Source organism: Oncorhynchus gorbuscha, linkage group LG24 (genome assembly GCF_021184085.1).
Source record: "Oncorhynchus gorbuscha isolate QuinsamMale2020 ecotype Even-year linkage group LG24, OgorEven_v1.0, whole genome shotgun sequence".
Taxonomy (NCBI): domain Eukaryota; kingdom Metazoa; phylum Chordata; class Actinopteri; order Salmoniformes; family Salmonidae; genus Oncorhynchus; species Oncorhynchus gorbuscha.
Window position 1 is genome coordinate 58,270,245 of NC_060196.1, and position 6,029 is coordinate 58,276,273.

At 46.2% G+C, this 6,029-nt stretch overlaps 1 long non-coding RNA gene across 1 annotated transcript in view; it reads left to right on the plus strand.

Moving 5' to 3' along the window:
* Window positions 1-318: 318 nt before the first annotated feature.
* The window catches only part of LOC124013437, a 79,625-nt gene continuing 73,914 nt past the window's right edge, over window positions 319-6,029 (plus strand). The window contains exon 1 of the long non-coding RNA XR_006834867.1: window positions 319-1,160. This is a non-coding gene — a long non-coding RNA (uncharacterized LOC124013437). The remainder of the gene's footprint in view (window positions 1,161-6,029) is intronic.

Sequence of the window (6,029 nt, forward strand, 5' to 3'; positions counted from 1 at the left end):
TACTCATAGAATGACTACATACATCAAACTGACACTCGACAAGAGGGGAGAAAAGAGGATGAGACAGAAGAGGGAGTTGATTGGTCACTTGCTGTTAGGAATCAACTCGGCATAGGCAGAGGTCTGGCGCTATTTATCTGCGATGTGTGCACCCCATCTGTCTTCCCGTCAGCCAATAAGCGCTCTAATTTCTCCCACCACTATCTCTAGTGAATAACGGGGCCCATCGTCATGTAGTGGGGCTGTAGGGGTACACGGAACTCTACTGCAGATAAGGGAGGAAGAGTTAGCGTTGAGTCTCGCCCAGTGACGTCGTGAGTGAGGGACATTGTGGAGAGCGAAGAGAAGGGAAGGAAAACGCAGGGATGTGCATATGTGTGTGTGTGTGTGTAGGCTATTGTGCTTTTCCCGAGTGAACATTTTACACCCGTCAGAAATACAGCGAGTTTTTTTTCCAATTTTGGTCAGAGAATAGACGTATTGCAGTCTTGGTTTTAGGGTTTTGGGGAAAATGTGTTTGCACAAAAGCACACTTTTGCACACACTGCTGTCGTCATTTGCTGTTTAATTTCTCCCTAAGAGTCTAATTCGACGGAAACATGGCAATTGAACGGGCGTCTAGTACTTGTAAGTATGATTATAGTGACCAATAGGCTACAGTAATCGCACCTAAACTTGGTAATGATTGTGTGCATGCGTTTTTTTTTACTTTGATGGACTATTGATAGATTTTTTTGCATTCAAATCGACGTTTTGTCAACGATCTAAATACCAAGCAATATGAATTTATGACAACAGTAGGCTACTTAATCAACATTCGGCTATCTACAGCTTTGACTTCTAAGCGAGACTGTTAATGTATGCATGGAGACAATTATAGGCTAAACGCAGCATTTGACAACAGCGCCATTAACATATATATTTTTTTTCAATAGCGTCTCAGTAGCCTACTGGTTTAGATGCGGACAGATTGAATATTTATATTTAGGCTAGAGTTATTGGTTGTGGTTGCCGGTCGCTCTTGCGGGCACGTGCATACACATTGATCCTCACACACGCCTCAGCACGGACGCTGGATGTACATCAACCAAGACTCTTTTTTTGTGTGATCATCTTCCTCGTCAACTGTCATCCCGAGCCAGCAGCTGAACAGTGCGGCAGTAAGTTTGGACATTTCAGTTCTCTCATCCTAGTCCCCGCAGTGCTCCATCATTTCATATCCCCCCCCTGTATCTATCTTCCTTTCATTGTCGTCGTTTAATTCTTCCTCATCATGCTGAAATACATGTGTGTTTGTATTGGCCTGTTGTCGCCTCCTTTTTGGATTGTGACTGTCAAAAGGGGCTATTATATTACTGTGACAACAGACACCCGTTCAACATAGAATGAAATGCTCGCTGTGTTTATCTGTTAGTGTCCTCCAACAGCCATGGATAAGCCTGGCTCTGGTTCTCCCTAGACTGTCAGAGGGGCTAATGTATTACTGTGACAACAGACCAGTTCTTGGTAATTACCTTTCTTCATAGTTTTTGATCAAAATGATGTGACAATAACAATGCGGTCCACATGTCGGGTGTTGCCTTGACAACACTCACTGACCTCTTCAACTTGTGTTTTTTTCTTTTCTTGCTCTCCGCAATTAGACCTGTAAACAGGACCATGTGACATGTATCTGCCGTGGGCTTCACGTGTTGGTGGTTGATGGATGCCTATCACATTAGAATACAGTTAGAATATTTCATGGCAGACCTGTACCCAATGTCGTCCAACTCTGCTTTCATCCGTTCAAGATACTACTGAATTCCAGCCCTCGAGGCGCGACGTACTGCTGGTTTACATCTCCGGTAGTTAAATCGATCAATTCATGTAATTGTTTGGCCAGAGAGTTCTCACACCTGGTGTCCCACCTGGTGTGACTCAATCAGCACCTGCTGTAAAGGAATGAAAACCAGCAGACAGTTCATCCAACGTCTGTCTTCATTGTCCTGAAATGACCGTAAGTTGCTGTCCGTTGTGCTGAAATTCGTGTGTAAAACAACAGCTTTGTCAGTCATGACTTCCAGTATCTCTTCTGAATGTCGAAAGAAATTGGCACAGCTTGTTATTGAATTAATCACAATGGACCACTATTGTCTTGGTGCTTATGTAGCCATAGTGTGTGTGTCTCTGTGTGAACTTTACATTTGAAAGTGAGAGGGTGAGAGAGGGGGGAGACAGATGAGAGAGAGGAGGGAGAGAGATGAGAGAGAGGAGGGAGAGAGAGGAGGGGTCGAGATGGAGAGTTTGTGATAGAGGGGGGTTAAAATGTAAACAATTTTGTGTGTCTGATTGAGACATTGTGTGTCTGATTGAGACAGTGTGTGTCTGATTGAGACATTGTGTGTCTGATTGAGACAGTGTGTGTCTGATTGAGACAGTGTGTGTCTGATTGAGACATTGTGTGTCTGATTGAGACAGTGTGTGTCTGATTGAGACAGTGTGTGTCTGATTTGAGACAGTGTGTGTCTGATTGAGACAGTGTGTGTCTGATTGAGACAGTGTGTGTCTGATTGAGACAGTGTGTGTCTGATTGAGACAGTGTGTGTCTGATTGAGACATTGTGTGTCTGATTGAGACAGTGTGTGTCTGATTGAGACATTGCGTGTCTGATTGAGACAGTATGTGTTTGTATTAATAGCAGAGCGTGTGAGTGTATGTGTTCCAGACAGTGTGTGTTGGCAGACAGCTATCTACTACCTGTTTTCTTCTCCCACTTTAATTGAGATTAGATCAGGCTTGCATTCTCAGGCCCTGTATGTAGATGTGAAACCCCATCCACATCTTGTCATGTATCTCTGCATAGGACTTATTGGTGCCTACGTATTCCATTGTGTACTACTGATATTCTGACTGAGCACTCTGGATTGTATGCGCTTGTTTGATTCGGCCAGATACTGTTGTAAACCTCACTGTCTTGCGTTTCCATTACACCTTTTATCACCACCGTCAGCGGTAGGCTGGTCCTTCCCTCCTGCTACTGCTGACTGTAGATATGTCTGTTTGTTTCTGCCAGATACCCGTTGTCTACTTGTCCATGCTGTGTAAAGTACCTGAGAGATTGTCTTGCAGATTCACTGTGTCAAGATACCAGAGTCCTCCTAGTCACGTTCTGTTGCGCCTTTTTAGGATAATGTGTTAGTTACTACAGACCATGGTCGAAAGTAGTGCACTATACAGGGAATTAGTGTTCCATAGGGCTCTGGTCGAAAGTAGTGCACTATACAGGGAGTAGGATGCCATTCGGGACGATGGCTGTGTATGCTGGCTGTGTGTATGCTGGCTGTGTATATGCTGGCTGTGTATGCTGGCTGTGTGTATGCTGGCTGTGCTGGCTGTGTGTATGCTGGCTGTGTGTATGCTGGCTGTGTATATGCTGGCTGTGTGTATGCTGGCTGTGTATATGCTGGCTGTGTATATGCTGGCTGTGTATATGGCTGTGTATATGCTGGCTGTGTATATGCAGGCTGTGTATGCTGGCTGTGTGTATGCTGGCTGTGTATATGCTGGCTGTGTGTATGCTGGCTGTGTATATGCTGGCTGTGTATATGCTGGCTGTGTATATGCTGGCTGTGTATATGCTGGCTGTGTGTATGCTGGCTGTGTGTATGCTGGCTGTGTGTATGCTGGCTGTGTGTATGCTGGCTGTGTGTATGCTGGCTGTGTATATGCTGGCTGTGTATATGCTGGCTGTGTGTATGCTGGCTGTGTATATGCTGGCTGTGTGTATGCTGGCTGTGTATATGCTGGCTGTGTATATGCTGGCTGTGTGTATGCTGGCTGTGTGTATGCTGGCTGTATGTATGCTGGCTGTGTATATGCTGGCTGTGTATATGCTGGCTGTGTATATGCTGGCTGTGTATATGCTGGCTGTGTGTGCAGGCTGTGTATATGCAGGCTGTGTGTATGCTGGCTGTGTGTATGCTGGCTGTGTATATGCAGGCTGTGTATATGCTGGCTGTGTATATGCTGGCTGTGTATATGCTGGCTGTGTGTGCAGGCTGTGTATATGCAGGCTGTGTGTATGCTGGCTGTGTGTGCTGGCTGTGTGTGCAGGCTGTGTATATGCAGGCTGTGTGTATGCTGGCTGTGTATATGCAGGCTGTGTGTATGCTGGCTGTGTGTATGCAGGCTGTGTGTATGCAGGCTGTGTGAATGATGGCTGTGTGTATGCAGGCTGTGTGAATGATGGCTGTGTATATGCTGGCTGTGTGAATGATGGCTGTGTGTGATGGCTGTGTGTGCAGGCTGTGTATATGCTGGCTGTGTATATGCTGGCTGTGTATATGCTGGCTGTGTATATGCTGGCTGTGTGTATGATGGCTGTGTGTGATGGCTGTGTGTGCAGGCTGTGTATATGCTGGCTGTGTATATGCTGGCTGTGTATATGCAGGCTGTGTATATGCTGGCTGTGTATATGCAGGCTGTGTGTATGCTGGCTGTGTGTATGCAGGCTGTGTGTATGCTGGCTGTGTGTATGCTGGCTGTGTGAATGATGGCTGTGTGTATGCTGGCTGTGTGTATGCTGGCTGTGTGAATGATGGCTGTGTGTGCAGGCTGTGTATATGCAGGCTGTGTATATGCAGGCTGTGTGTATGCAGGCTGTGTGTATGCAGGCTGTGTGTGCCGGCTGTGTGTATGATGGCTGTGTGAATGCTGGCTGTGTGTGCAGGCTTTGTGTATGCAGGCTGTGTGAATGCTGGCTGTGTATATGCAGGCTGTGTATATGCTGGCTGTGTGTATGCAGGCTGTGTGAATGATGGCTGTGTGTGCCGGCTGTGTGTATGATGGCTGTGTGAATGCTGGCTGTGTGTGCAGGCTTTGTGTTTGCAGGCTGTGTGAATGCTGGCTGTGTATATGCAGGCTGTGTATATGCTGGCTGTGTGTATGCAGGCTGTGTGAATGCTGGCTGTGTGAATGATAGCTGTGTGTATGCTGGCTGTGTGTATGCTGGCTGTGTGTATGCAGGCTGTGTGTATGCTGGCTGTGTGTATGCTGGCTGTGTGAATGATGGCTGTGTGTATGCTGGCTGTGTGTATGCTGGCTGTGTGTATGCTGGCTGTGTGAATGATGCTGTGTGTGCAGGCTGTGTATATGCAGGCTGTGTATATGCTGGCTGTGTGTATGCAGGCTGTGTGAATGATGGCTGTGTGTATGCTGGCTGTGTGTATGCTGGCTGTGTGTATGCAGGCTGTGTATATGCTGGCTGTGTATATGCAGGCTGTGTGTATGCTGGCTGTGTATATGCAGGCTGTGTGTATGCAGGCTGTGTGTATGCAAGCTGTGTGTGTGCTGGCTGTGTGTATGTAGATAGTGTTAATTTGCGTTACCGTGACAAAGTAAGGTGTTTATTCATCAGCGCTATAGCAACCCCGGGGAGAATGTGCAAGATAACGAACTGTCTTAATTAGGGCACTAATGAAGCATAGAGGGTTCACCACAGTGTTTGTGTGTGTTTGCTGACAGAACAATATGTATTACATTAGGATGATGACAGAAACGTTTGTTTAACCGTACATTACTGAAAAATATACGGTGACATACTGTACTGTTTTTTTTTACAGTAACTAACTGGATGCAAGTAAGTTACCGTAAAAACAACAGGATTTTCCAGTGTAGGCTTGCGTCCTAAATGGCACCCTATTCCCTACATAGTGCAATACTTTTAACTCCCTATATGGGCCCTGGTCAAAAGAAGGGCACTATATAGGGAACAGGGTGCCATTTGAGATGATTCCCTATAGGACGAGGAGTTCCAGAATGTATACAAGCTGAGTTGGATGTAAAACACAGAGAGACTTCTTCAGTCCACTACCTGTCTGTGTGTTTCCACTCACGGTCTGTCACTAGACATTCATGAAATAGTAGACTGCCACCAATGACCAATGACCAGGCAATGTGTCCAGGCAGGATCTCTCTCTCTCTCTCTCTCTCTCTCTCTCTCTCTCTCTCTCTTTTCTCTCTCTCTCTCTCTCTGTCTCTCTCTCTTCTCT